Source organism: Equus asinus, chromosome 6, assembly GCF_041296235.1.
Source record: "Equus asinus isolate D_3611 breed Donkey chromosome 6, EquAss-T2T_v2, whole genome shotgun sequence".
Taxonomy (NCBI): domain Eukaryota; kingdom Metazoa; phylum Chordata; class Mammalia; order Perissodactyla; family Equidae; genus Equus; species Equus asinus.
The window spans coordinates 47204455-47220100 of NC_091795.1; positions in this window are offsets into that span (position 1 = coordinate 47204455).

Genomic DNA, 15646 nt, shown 5'->3' on the forward strand with positions numbered 1-15646 from the left:
GTTAGATAAGGATAATAACTGAATCTAACTGCTAAGGTCGTTGTAAGGATTAAACGAGTTCATCTATTTAAAGGACTTAGAAGTGTCCCACGTCCACAGTGACCAATGATAAATGTTAGCTGCAATCATCATCGTCCTCATCCTCTTCCCGGCTCCCATTTTCAAAGACGTGAAAAACTCTGTCTTTGGTCTTGTCTAGTATACAATCTGGAATAGAGATAAAGTTGACACCTAAAACAGGAAAATAAAACCAACCTTGAATTAAGTCAAACACTGGTTAGGTGACACAGACCATACACTTTGTAGGACACCAAGTGAGGAGGGAGCAGCCGAGCAGGAAGAGCTGGGAAAGAACCACGGAGGGGGGAGGTCGCCATGCAGCCTTGCACAATGGCAGCATTTTGACAGATGGAAAGAAAAGACAGACAAGAAGGAGACTGTAGAATTCATTTCCTTCCAAAGATTCTTTCGCGGTGGGGGGGGGGGGGGGGGGGGCGGTGGCGGGCGGCGTGCCTTCCGTTATTTATAAGAGATGAGAACTGTTTGAAAAGCTCTTCTCTCAATTACCCCTCTGGAAAATTTTTACTGTGGTAAAACCACACATTTAACACAGGCCCAACTGTAAACAACCAGGGTAAATTCTCACAAAAGCTGTCTCTCCCTGCCCCTACCCACGCCCTCCCCCCCCCACCCCCCCCACCCCCGCAGCTAGTCCACACTGTAAATAGAACTGCCGTGTTATTACTGGGAAGGGTGGTAGCTCCCATGCAAACTACATATTTGATTAGGATCTGAACTCTTTGCTGAACCGTGAATTCAAAATAATTTAGGTGATACATATAAATTTAATTTCTTTGTTCAAAAACTCCACATCTGAAATGATGCCCTGCAAATGTGGAGCTCTCACTGAGGTCTGCAAAATGAGTCTCCTTCTAACTTGTCTATACTGTGTGAAAATAATCTTCAAGGAAAGGAATAAACCTATTTTAAAAACAGCTGAGTCCTTTAGATCATATACCCTAACCAATTTATGGAGGTAAATGGAATTCAGTATTAAAGAAATATATTTTTCTCCATTCCCCCAGAAAATGTAAATGCCAGCTACAAAACAGAAAGAAAAAGACAAAGAAATCAAGAATAAAGCAGTATAGAAAGCAAGTCAGAAACACCAATTCAAGGACGACTGAAGATCCCATGACATTGTCCCTACCCTGCCACACCCCCTCACCCCCATGTCCCCCACTGACCCAAAGGAATTGTGTATGGGAGCATCACAGAGGAGAGGAAGCCAGGGAAAAACAACTGCTAAAGAAGACGGAGTTCATCTCCACCTTCCGGGATGAGAGAAGGCACAGTTCTCTGTGGAAATGAACCCCCTTCCTTCTAGAGCGGGCAGAGGCCACGGTTGGCCATCTTCCCTGTACTGCACGCCATTTCAGTAATCTCACGTGAACCCTGAACTAATTACCAGGACAGATGAAAAAATCACAAAGGAGAGAGAGTGAGAAAGGGAAAGCACAGTAACTCTGTGAGTGATTGCTTGCGTCCTATTAATATAAATGAATACAAAATACTTTAAAAAAATGCATTAGGCAGATATTGGCTTATGATGGGGTCAATATCACGATTTATTTAACTCTGGGGACAATAAATCTTGATATTGACTAAAAACATAAGTCAATATGTGTACTGTTGTGTGCATTCTATTACAAAAATGAGGTTTTTAACTTTAATGGCCCCTTTTGCAAAGAAGAAAAATAAAAAGGGACTCCCTTAAAGGTTCTCCAATCACAGCCACTCCAGCATCTGCTGGGAGGGGCCTCACTGTCTGGCCCGGCTTCTTAGCATCATGTACAACTGGTCAGTTGGTCAGTTAATGTGGTAGATTGACTTTTTGATCCTGATTCTTCACCCCTCCTGTGCCCACCACCTTTGACATGCATCCTACACAAAGGCCACTCCTTGACTTGGGGCTCAGCTTCTGATACTTTAGCTGATGGGATGTGGGCAAAATTGAGGGTCTGCCAGTTCCCAGTCTAATCTCTGATAGACGTCTTAAGTTCTGCTTATTTTCTTGTGACTCTGCCATCACAATTAAAAGAGCTCCCCCTCAAGTAGATGCTATCCCTTCAGCCTGAACCTCAAAATACATCCACCTGGAGTAGACCAGAGCCCATGCCAAAGTGAGAAGCCAAGCCCAGTGGGACTTACAAGTGGAGGCAGAGTCACCCATTCAAGTTCAGCCTAGATCAGTGCCTCTCAAGTCAATCTGCAGACACGTGGGAGATAAATGCTTACTGTGAATGTCACTGAGATCTGGTGGTTGTTTGTTATGCAGCAGTAGCTGACTGATACAGTTAGCATTCACTAAGTGATCATCATTCACAGACCACTATACTGTACCCCCTTGTAGGATCTTCAACAAAAGTTGGCAATACATGACCTGACTCTAAGGAACTCACAGTATAATAGGAGAAGCAGAACACACACATGATGGACTGTCTCCCTTTAGTGAATGTTCCAGGTAACCCAGACAACTGTCAGACATCTCTCCATTCCCTTAGCCAGGGGTACTAACTTCCTCAGATCCACACATATCCAGAAGTTGGACTCAGCCCTATTACCAGTTTCCAATAAAAATACAGTAATTCCCAGCATTGGGGTGTTTGTAGGTTAGGTTAGTTTTGGTTTTCTGAAGATCAGGGAGACTTCATGGGGATGCCATATAGGATTGCACATAACATTCTATTAAAATCTACGTTAGGTGTTTTATTTCCCCTAAATCCCTCTTCAGTTATACCATAACAGGGCTTCTCTATTTCTCCTCTTCTGCGACCCAGTGGCCAGCCATCGCAGTTAGTCCTTTCTTCTTCCAGATTTCTCTCAAGAGCTTCAAGTTCCTCTCCCCCTTTACTATGCAGAAAAATTTAGCCATGCCCCAGCTCATACCCCTGAACTTGTATTATCCAAATCATTCTGTTATCAGCAAATACTGAGCCCTTCAACAACAGAACTACCCTCTTTAGAAGGCAGTTCAACCATTTGAGATTTTTTTGGTGTCTCGAGCCCCACCCCAAGTGGCTGATCAAAGTCTCTTTTTTTGAAATACACATATGAAACCCTCCAAAGTAATTTTGATGAGTGAAGTTGTCCTTCTGTCATTATAATTATTCATTAATTTTTTTCAAAAAGTATTTATTGAACCAGTCAGTGTTCTAAAGGCTGGGAATACAGCCATGAACAAAAGAAACTCCTTGACCTCATGAAGTGTTGTCTCAAGAGCCGAAGACAGACATTAACAATTAAACTCACAGGTGAAAGTCATGGAGGGCAATCGTAGGTTCTAGGAAGAAAATCAGCCCAGGGTAAGGGGATCCACATGCTGTTCTAGACAGGGTGGTCAGGGAAGGCCTCTCTGAGGATGGAACGTTTGAGCAGCGACATGAGTTAAGCCTAAATCTCTGAGAGATTCCTTCCTCCATCCATTAAGTATTTATGTGCACCTGCTGTACTGAAAGACTAGTGTTTGGTTGCTGAGAGGCACGGAGAAGAATCATAAGTGGATACTCTCTTCAAGGAGATTTAGTCATATAAAAGAGATAAGACATACATTTAAAGAAAAAAAGACAAACAATACTTCAATACAGAATGTAACGTGCTGTATAGGCAGGATACCAGGGGGATTTGAAGGAATGAGAAACTGCACCAGGAGAAATCACCAGGTCCTTTTCAAATTGTAAATTACAAACAAAGAACATTTTTCTGAAGAATCTAAGGTAATTTTATTAAAAGTGGAGAGACTAGTCCACCTCAAATATCTACATATATTTACATCCTTTATATCCAGTATATGCCATACATGACAATTTTGTGTTTAAACCAAAAAAAATCTATATTTTATGCCCAAATATTATGATAAATAAAAAAGGGTACACAATTTTTGTTTTCTTATTTTATCTCCTCTTGTTTATTGAGCATGATGAGAGAGGCAGATAATTCAGTAAATAGGATTTTTCTACTCTTGTTTTCAAAATTATTCTTACAATGTAAATCTCCATACTTGGAAGCACAGAATAAACCTTAGATTATGGACTTTAGCAGAAGTGGGATGATAAGTTCTGAAAAATCAGAGAATATTCATATATCAGCTGTTAGTCACCCGGGTCTCTGACTGGTTAACTGATACACAAAGAAGGTGGAGAGACCACTCACAACAAATATAGCCACACTCTGAATTGTCTTCCTTCTGCTTATTTCTCTAGATTTCTACTGATTAGCCATACTGCTAGGTCAGTTCCCCTGTGCCCTTCTAAGAAAGGGTTTACATTTCCCCGCTGAATAGATTTCAAGCACATAGGTTATGGAGGAGGAGTGGGTTTGAGGAATGTGACGGACACTGCTAATCATCTATCAATATCCGTTTTTATTTAATAATGAAACTCTGGAATTTTAGCTGGGTCCATGGCTATCCAGCAAAATAGTACATTTTCCAGACATTCTTGCAACTGAGTGTGGCCATGTGACTATGTTCTACTAATGATGGGTGAACGGAAGTGATCCATCCTAATTCCAAGGGTGCCCTTAAGAAAAATGGGCATGAACTCTTCTTGCCGTTCCTCCCTCCCTCCTCCCACTTCTCATTGGCTAGAAATGGCACAAGATTTGGACACAGAGATGGAAACCACAGATGGAGGATAGCAAAGCTATCTACCAAGTCCTGGATCGCTGACTTGTGTTAAAGAGAAATAAATTTCTATCATAGTCAATCCACTATACTTAGGAGTTTCTTTGATACAGCAGCTTAGTGTGTACCCTAAGCAATATAGGAGAGAGAGTAATATGTGGGCCATTACAGCTAGCAAAATTAACTGACCCAAATGAGCATGCTCTTGGCCCAGTTTGTGGAAGTAGTGCTATCAACAGAAGAAAGATTTTGCCCAAGTCTGGACTTTGCATTAATCATCTGGCTGTTTTCTCCCTTGGGCGTGGCCACATACTCACAGTTTGCACACATGACTTGATGTTGCTCATGCTAAGTGGTCACTTACACAGAACATTCTGGACCAGAGAAACCAAGTCATTCAGCAGCACTGAATGAGAAGAGCTACCATTCCAGGAGGCAGGGTGTGAGTTTTTCGAGACTCTCATAAAGTGGAAACCTCTCTGTTGCTTTTCAGCCCTAAAATTTAAGGCTTCTTGAGTTTCTCAGCTGATATGCTCCTCACATCTTGTTTCCTAACACAGAAGAGAAGTTATTTTCTAAGCTGCAGCTTCAAAAAACTATTTCCCCTTGGATAAGGATGAAAATAGCAGAGAGCAACTCAACGGAACATGGATTTCTTTCCCTTGAACACAGCCCCTCTATGGGGGAACCTAAGAAACAGAAGGTTTTCAGATTTGATTATTGAGATTGCCTAGAAGCTTTATTTAGAAATCCGAATAAAGTTGTATTGCAAGAAGTACTTAAATTAGCCCCAAAATTAAAGGTGTAAGGCTGGGGGGGTGGCAAAGAAAGAAATAATAGAAAAATCGAGATCTGAACTCTGAGGGCAGGAAACAGTAGAAGTGGGAGGTGGGAGAAGTGAGAGCTGGACACAATCAGTGGTTCTAGATTCAGGGTTGTTCTTGGGACCCCATTAGTAGATACCCTTGGGCCTTTCCTTCTGCTCTTCACTATTAACCTGATTCAGCTACTCCCATAGGACTACCACTGTGTTTTGTCCTGCTATCAACCAACTTGGGCTCTCAATATCCCAATTCCCAGTTCTTTTTGACAAAAAGAAAACTGCTTTTGAGAAAGCAGACTAAGGGTGAACCGGGAATCCCAAAATAACCCCACCACCCCAGCATTTGGGGGGCAACAGAGATGCCTGGAATTTTCAAGATAAGTTGGGAGCAGAGAGCTAAATTGCTGATCTCTTTTTCAGATCTGTGCTAAATACCTTTGGCCAAGGTCATCTAAGCTAAGAGATCTTAATTCATCTATTTATTTATTCATTTAAACATTCATTCAATAAACATTTATGAGGACTTGTTCTATGCTATGGACTAGGAAAACAAAGTTGAATAAAAAAGGATCTCTTTCCTTCAGAAGCTCACAGGCAAACACATAAACAGTTACTTCCCAGAGAGCTGTAATATTTGAGAAAATCAGGGAAGGAAGGTCAAATATAACTGAAAAGGTGAATTTAAATATAACTGGTTGGAATATGGTTTAAAATGGTTTTAATGTAAACTGATGTTTAAACTAAATGTGAAATCATTTACATAAGTAAACGTATTTGCAAAAAACCATCCACAATTCTTAAAGAGGTCAGCCAACAACGTACAGGTGTGATCTCACTTTTGCTAGCTAACCCCACCTGATTGCAGACGGTATCTGCCATCCACCCACTATGTCACTGGTGCTAAGGGTCTCAAACGCCAGTTTTTAAATCCTCTGCCCCTGTTTAATATTGTCTAACCAGTAAAAGATGAATAATGGATGCCTTGTCTTCCAAGGGTTTTATATTCTACCTTTTTACGCGTCGTTCCGTATTTTAAAGTTTTTGTGGTATGTTAAGTATTGTGTAGGTTATTTTCCATTCTAATGTCTTAGTTATTGGTTAATTTCATTATATTTAAACAAACAGCTGTTCACTAACACTGCACTATTAAAATTTCCACAAGTGGCTGCAGCTGATGTACACCACACACAGACAGAGGGATATTATTATGTTACAGTAGGCGACTTAGCACCTTTATATTTCCGAACAAGAGACATCTATAGATTCTTGGTAATGTAATATTTTTACCAGTGTATTAAAAAACACAATCTACAAAATGGTCTATGCAAACTTGGATAACCAAAAATAGACAACACGTATATAATAAAACATGTACTTAGTACGTTCTCAGAACAAAGGCGGGAATGGCCAGTGTCGTGGGGAAAGTGGGACTGGGACTCTGGCGGGGAAGGGGAGGCAGGTGTTGAGGGAAAGCCTCACAGAAGAAGTAACTCTCAGGATATAACTATTAACGGAAATGAAAGAGAAACTACGCTTTCTTACAGCTGAGGGAGGGAGGTTGTAGGATCGCCTAATTGCCCTAAAAATTGAAGACCTCTTACAAAGCAGAGGTGGTGTCCGCGTAATCAATGTAAGGTCAGACTGTCTCCGTGCCAAACATCCGATAAGCAATGGGATGTGTCCTGCTGTGAGGAGGCTTCAAAACAAGATAATTATTTCCATAAACTCCCCCTCCAACCTGTTCTCTCTCAAAAATTTCTAAAGGCATTATAATAACAAATGGGCCTTCAATAAAACAAACGGAAAGGCCCATCTGGCCATCGAACTTTTATCATCTTTCTATGTAACAAGAGAGTGCGACCCATAAAAGCAGCACCTTTCAGCCTCCAATTCAACTTAACCACACACCTTTAAAGAAAAAATTACAAGTCAAATATTGTTGGTTCCCTTTAAAGAAAAAAAAAATACAGAAATCAGGCCTTTTAAGATTTTTTTTCCCAAATAATTGAGGTGAAATGACAAAGCAAAAGAAAATAACCATGAAAAACCCACCATCCTGTGTAATACTTTCTCTCATTTTCAGGCCGCCATCCCTGACTTTAGGTCGTCACTAACTGAAATTGCCTCGCAGAGCATTTCACTTGGCGTACCTGCAAACCGATGCAATGCCAAAAGAAACACAACGTAACAGCTTACTTAGCCCCTTCATTTTTCCCAAGACACAGTAATGACTTGGGCACAAGAGGTAGTGAAGAAAAGCCCCTTTTATTATCCTCTCTCTCTCTCTCTTTTTTTTTTTCCTCTTTTCCTCCCTGATACCTTTAAAGACTTCCCTTGGAACTAATATGGGGCTCATCATTTGATGATGAATTTGCATGTCGATCGGCAGCCAGTGTAGCAGCCCTCAGATTAGGGACATTCCGCTGCACACTAAAAGGCACAAAGAACAAGAAGTGCATTTCCATCTGCCCTTCCTTTCCAGTCAGTGCATTCCCAGCCATGTCTATTGATGAGCACTTGGAACAATACCAAAATGCAGTGTAAGATCAATCCTGCTGTTTACTTCACTGAGCTAAAGGAACAAAGGACAGAAGAAAGGCCTTAAACCCAGCCATCGTAAAGGAGCGGGATGAAGGATGAAAAATGGGTCTGATGGGCAGTTGCACAGAGTAAACCTATTTGCAGAAGCAGCAGCTCCAGCTGAGATAAAACCAATGATGATTTGTATTTTGTACTGTATCTTCGGGGGATAAAAGCACTTCTATCAGATAGTATTGGAGGCAAACTTGAAACACTGCGGTAAAGAGCTATGTTCCCTGCCAGGGAGAGAATAAAAACTCCCATAATTGCTGAGGAGTGTTAAATATCTGATTGTGCATGCCTCTCTCCTCCCATGGTGAGGCAACTCAACCAGGTCCTCTTTTTAACTCTACCAGCCCCTGCTAACCCAACACTTGGCTGGGCCCTGCTGTCAACAAAGCAACAGGATACTGGGTTTTACTTGAGTAAATACCAGTAATTGTAATTTGTGGGATTATTTGTCTTTAAGCCTTTTTAAAGTTATTTCAAACGGGAAGCCCAGCAACTTCACTGCTGCCAAAATAAGAGTTGCAGGGGGAGGGGGACAGGATGAGAGTGGAGAGGCAGAGTTAGTATTCAAATGCAAATATTTTGAGAAAGAGAAGGCAGGGTTATAAGGCCCTTATAGCAAAGGTGGGAATTTTCTCTTTCTGAATAAAGAGCAGATGCTACATATTGCTTCATCATTTGGTAAAACCGCATGACACTGGCCAACCGCAATGAAGGGGCACCCCGGGTAGAGGGCATGAGGAAGGCAAAGGCCAGAAATAGACAGGCAAAATTGGGCATATCCTCCCTGGCGTGCCCTCCTCAGTTCTCCCAGAGCCAAAACCAGCTCATCTCTTAGCTTCACAACTCGAGTGTAGCCGGGAGACCAGCTGCATCAGTATCATCTGGGAGCTTGTTCGCAGAATCTCGGGTCCCGCCCCAGACCTGCTGCATCCAAATCTCAGGAGGTGGGGCCCAGTGAGAGTACAGAACCATGTCTTGGATTACCCCAAAGAAAACCTTCCCGACTCCTTAGCCCTCAGCAAACTCTCTCTTCCCTGAGTCTTGTATCCCTTATTGCTCCGCCAATCACAAGGCATTAATATATTTGCTTTGGCCTTGTTGCTGTTTTCATGTGTATTTATGTGCTCTAATTCACCCCTTAGATGTCAAATTCTTTGAGGACAGGGACCCTCTCTCTTAGCCTTCTTTGAACCCTCTCAAGGCCTGGCACACATTGGTGCTCATTAATTGTCAGAGGTCTGATCAGGGCATTGGGCCTCCTGTTCCTGTTGGGGGACATTATAGTAAGCGGCATCGAGTGGATTCTTCACTGGCAAGGAAAGGTCAGCATTTTCATAGTTGGGTTACTCTAATGAAACGATGTGCCAGCTTAAAAGGAGAGCAATTGGGCTCTCTGACTATCTTCAAATGACTCAGTTTACCCCAGTTGCAAGCCAGGCATGGAAAATCATAAATGCACAAGTAAATGTTTTGTAGAGATATTAAAAATTAACTGCAAATTATTTATCCTCAGGGAAAAAAAACCCTGAGTAGATGCAATCAAGCGTAATGTGTGAATTTGCAAGAAGTCAAATGCATACTTTTAACTTAGCTTTTTACGAGAAAGCCTATCACTAAGTTCTAAGCATTATATGGAGGTGATCTAATTAATCCTCAAACAACTAAGTGAGCTGGATATAATTTACCCTAAAGTAAAGTAAGGAAACTGAGGCCCAAAGAGATGAAATAATGTGCCCAAGGCTGCCAAGTTACGCAGCAGAGCACAGATTCTGATACTGGTAGACTCCAGAGCCAATGCCTGTTTTTTCACATCCCACTGGAGGAAAGAAAAAAGGGGAATTAAATAATGCATCAAAATGCAACCTGAAGGTCTTTCTGCACACTCACAGGGAATGGAAATGCATGCAACTGGAGGGACCTGAGTTTTATCTATCAGAAGACACATATGCTCAATGTAGCAACTAATTATATACATAGGTGAAAAAATTACCATAGCATAAAACCATGTCTACATAATGTCAAATAGTTGGATTTTTGAAATGAAAATATTCCACCAAAGATCCAGATACTTATAAATAGCAGGTCCCTGAATTTTCCACTTTCTCCTAAAATGTTTGGGAGACATACAGACATAACTTAAAAGTTCAAAAACTTCTGAAGGAGATTTTCCTCCGAAGAAGAACTTTGACATTAACAAAAAAACACATCAAGAATCTAAGATGTTTCTTATTGTTCATATTATCTGAGCACGGAAAACACACTAGACACCATATAGAACATTAAGGGAGACTCAATTTCAATCGAGAGGGCTCATAATATAAATTAGAAAGACACAATCTAAATTAAATAGACACAGTCTAAATTAGATAAACAACATCATCAGAGTTCTGATTCCTTCCCAGCAGGGATTGTGGGAGAGGAAGTTTCCCAGAGTCTCTGATACATAGAAAGGTCTGTGTTTCCCAGGTCAATAAGTCATTCCGTTAAATTATATTGTGCGCACACTGCGTCAAATACTGACCTTGGCGTTTTTCTGAATGAGTCTAGCATGGCTGAAAATAACATTGACTTCGTAAGGTGGGGCAGAGGCTTTAAGGATGAGAGTTTTACGGTTTGTCAGTCTGTTTCATAAGAATTGTCATTTTTTAGGGAATTTCAGCTTGACTAGAAAGTCCTAATTATTGTCCAGTTAGCCACAAAAGGCAGAATTTCCTGTATGGCTTGTTGAACTCCGCGTTCTTCTATCAGAGAGCGAGCCTGGTGCAGATGGAAAGTGCACTCAGGGTATTCTTCCTAGAATCTGAAGGGTGTAGCTGCCTGCACCCCAGGCATCCCCCTCAACATGGCTTTAGGAATGAAAATAAGACAATTAGCATCACATACTTGTATAGTTCTCTGACACTGTTTTTCTTTCTTAGCTATCAAAGCTTTGAACAGCCTTTTCCATAAAGATCCAGGTGCAGAATGGTTAGATGGCTTGTTGAAGGTCACATATTGAATTAGCGTAAAAACAAGACTGAGACCAGCTCTCTGGACACCTGGTCCATTGCTCTTTCCTCTGCTTTGCACTGAAAATGTTTCTCCTTCTAGCAGCACTGGCCAAGGGAAATATGAGGCAAGCACAAATGAGAGCCATGTATGTCATTTTAAATTTTCTAGTGGCCATATTTTAAAAAGTAAGAAGAAAAGGTAAAACTAGCTTTTATAATAGATATTACTTAACCCAGTATAACCATCATTTCAACAAGTAATTGATATTAAAAATTGTTAATGAAATATTTTGTATTCTTTTTTTCATGCAAAGTCTTCAAAATCTGGAGTGTATTTCACACCTTCAGCACATCCCAATTTGGACAAGCCCCATTCCAAGTGGTCAATGGCCACATGTGGCCACCTTACTGGACAACACAACATTGCCGTGTCTGCCTGCAATTCTTCAACAGTAGAGCTCTGCCCATCCAACGCTGGGTCAGACAGCGCCTTCGCACTCAGGACTCTTGAAGTGAGACCTACACAAGAGCCCCATTGGGAAGTGGCGGAAAAGTTTCCAAGCGGCCTCCAACCCTAAACCTATATCCTTCTCCCTGACATAAAGCCCCAGAAGCCTGTTAATCCCTGCCCTGCCTACAGTGGCAGATAGACAGCGTTTGCACACAGCCTTCTGGTAAGCCTTTGGGGGGCACTGCAGAGGAGAACTGTATCACATGTCTCTTTGCACATTATTTTCTCAAGAAAAATAAGGAAAGCACATTTTGTGTTTCAACAAATATCTACTGAGTGACAACTATGTATCAGGTATGGAGCTATGTTCTGAAGATACAGCAGTGAACAAAATTGACAAGCTCTTTGTGGAGCCGACCTTCTAGTCGAGATGACCCAAGAAATAAAGAAACACACATACAAATAATAATTACAATCTGTGATAACGCCTAAAAGAAAATAAACAGGATCAAAAGAGAGTGGCATTTAGTGAATGTCCACTCTATGCCAGGCACTGCACTAGTCTCCTTTACCTGTGTTAGCACTAATAATGGCCACCATTTTTCAGTGCTTAAAACATATCAGAAAATATGCTAGGCTATTTATTTATATTACTTCTTATCCTCACAATAATCTTGAAAATTAAATCTTGTTATCTCCTTTTTACACATAAAAGCCCAACACTCAAAGAGATAATTGCTGAAGGCTACATCGTAGTAAGTGGAATAGCCAGATCCAAGCTCAGAACTGTCAACACCATTCTCTTTCTACTCTGCCATGATCATGCTCATTTTTATACCACGTCAATTTGTTGAATAGCAATAAGGAATAGAAATTTCACCAACCCTGTGTGGACTAACCAGAGCTTTTACTTTAAGAATTGAACTCAAAGCATTGAAAATAGGATTTCTGAGTCCTGAGGACATCAATTCAAGCAGCAGAATGTGGTAGGTCACAGATTGCCAATGGGCTGCATCTCCCAGGCCAACTCTTGAGACTGCCTGGGAATGGTGTGGCAGCATCTACGCTCGAGATCAAGTAGGCCATGATCAATTGCCTATGTCTGCCATGGCTGGGGGCAAGTAGGACAGACACACTTGCCATGTATTTATCATGCTTGGGTCTGACTCAAGACCATCAAGGACCCAGGAACAAACCCCCAGGTCCTGAACTGCCTAAAAAATGGATCCAACCTGAGACCACCCTTGGTTAAATGTCAGTCAAAATCAAAGCGCTCTGACTTCCCTGGCTGAGGGTGTATTTAGCATCCCTGGGCCTGATCATCAGACCTAAGACCCTCACGGGACCCAGGAGCAAAACCACAGACAGGGCTTCCTACAAGGTAGATCCAGGCCCAGACCACTTCTGGCTTTCATCTTACCAAAACCCCAGTGAGGTGACGGTAGTACTTGACAACCAAACTGCACGGTAGGTACAACCTATTGTAATTTGCCAGTGATTTATTTATTATTAAATTAGTTAAGTGTGAACTGAATTTAATCTACACCAAAGTGCACATTTAGTCACTTCTCAGTAATCATTTTGTTGTATTTTAAAAGCCTCCAGTTAAAAGCACTTCTTTCAGATTGCGTAAGCACAAATACCTAAGGAAGGAGAACCAATAGGTATTTCCATCCTAATTCTGATGCCTCTGATGGATAGGCCTAAAAAACATCACTTTAGATCAGCAGTGTCCACATGGGACACTGAAATGGGAACAAACTATTACTGGCGCCATTTTTCTTCCCATAAACTGGTTTGCCTGGATCACATGTCCCACTAAACCAGGAGCAGGATTTCCAAAGACCAGAGGAATCGCACATGACACAACAGCATTCTCTATGCAACTTGTCTTCCTCCCCATCCTCTCTAATCCCGGAAAACAGCTATATCACCTTTCAATGGCAAAGAGACCACCTCAAAATCTCCTGGGACTCCTATCTCACCAACCTAAACCCTGATATTACAATGTTTTCCACAACAGTCAGTTGCAGGGAACACGAAAATCTCTCTCCCTTCCGATCATGGCACAGTCACAGCAGAACATAATCTTTGGATGAGCAAACTTCCTCTTCAAACAAAGGAATATTTCTCCCTGTGTGGTGGGAGACATTTAGCCCTTCTAATATCCCCTGTTGTGAAGGTGAGCCTCCCAGGCTTCGGTGATGGGGATAATTACAAGGGGATTTGCAGTCCGAGCCTGCAGGTGGGAAGGAGGGAGGGAGGAGAAAAAGCAAGAATCCCAGCAGCTTTTTCATGTCAGTGACGCATCTTCATGCTCAAAATGAGCATCGCTTCCTTATTACTGACCTCTCTCGCAAGTAAAAAGTTTTAGTTGTGAAAAGATGCTTGTAAATATGGTTCCCACAGTCTGAAATGTTGAAATGTCTGAGAGATTTCAGCACTTCTTGGACCAGCACCCAAAAGTACAATTGCCAGGCAGACATTCGCACAGCCTCTGCCATCCTTATTTCACACTGTCATGCAAACAACCAGGGTACATGTTGACAGTCATTTTCCAGATAAAGCTGTTGACAAAAAAAGCAGAAGGCCTACTGCTTGGAGAGTCCAGGCAACTACCAGTCCATCTGCTTCAACTACCAGGCAACTCAGAAGCCTCATTTCAAGGGCAAAACATCAGAAAAGAGGAGAGATGTAAAAGGCAAAAAGACAGCTGACTCCCGTCTAAGGTGAGCATCTCTGTGGACAGGCGTGTTTCCAGTTCAGTGGTTTGAGCTGGAAACCGGGTTATGGGCTGTCCTAAAGAGCTTGTACAAACCCATCTGCTCCAGTGAGCAAAGGGACACCCTGCCCTTGCCTAAGTGCACAGGGAGATCTTGTCAGCCTCTCCACCACCTGGAACTTCTGCAGGGCCTGGCTAGATGGTGGGGCATACCTCCCAACCATGAGGAGAGTGAGAATGTAGTAGTGGAACACTTCACCATTCACGTGACACTAGAAGCATTGCGAGGGGCACTCGAAATCTCCGTATTTCTTTATTTTGGTTGGCTGGTTGGTAGGTCAGTTGGTTAATTTAACCCACCATCCTTTACTTCCCTTGAAACCAGGTGTCAAGACTCTCCATGGGAAAAAGCAAGAAGGAGAGATGATTCTTCAAAGAGTAGTATATTGGGGTTTATTACTTCTGAAGTAGAGCAATGTTGAATAATAACATGTAATGTTTTTATGTTATTCTGAATAAATACATTTGGCCTCTTTTCTTACAAAAAAAGACCTCCCTGAGCTCTACATCTCAGAAAAGGGATTAGACCTCACACCTTTCTCTGCAACATCCAGCCTGTTCCATTTCCAAGACATTAGTGGAACACCCTCATGAAGTGACTAGGAAGGAAGGAGACCTATCATTGAACGTTTCCTATTTTATTACACATCTTAAAATAGATTTAATTTCTTATAGTTTTGTTTTTCAAAGATTATTCACACATATACACACACACAATTTAACACAAAAATAATTTGCACTCTCAGTTACCTTTCACTGTGTGCACATTCTGAAGGACAGAGTATTTCACACGCATAAATGATTCATTTCCATCATGCTGATGAAGACTCTCTGAGGCAGGAGCTTTAAGAGATTTGCTTGAAGCCAAACAGGCAGTCCCAACACTCAGGCAAAACTTCACCAAATGTTTGAACTCAGAAGTAGAGGAAGGCAGAGAAGACAAAGGAAGCAAAGAAGGAAAAGAAGGAAGGAGAAAGGAGAAGATGAAGAGAGGAGGGGAAAATGGTCCTTAGCGCCCTGACGACATTTCCCATTCCTGTCCCCCTTTGTCCTAAAGGCACTAGGAAAGCAAGCAGGGCAGGGAGAGGGGGCAGACGTGGGCAAATTCACAGCCACACTCCTTTCCTTCCACTGCGTGACCTTCCTTTCTACTAACGTCCTTCCTATCAAACCTTTCTTTCTTCCTCTCTCTCTCAAAAATTTCTTCTTGTGTACCACTATCCTCTTTCTTCTCTCCACATTTATATGCTTATCTCGTTTCCCTTCATATTAATTTCCAAACTTAGCTGCTTTTTTCAAAACTGAACACTAAACCTGGACCCAG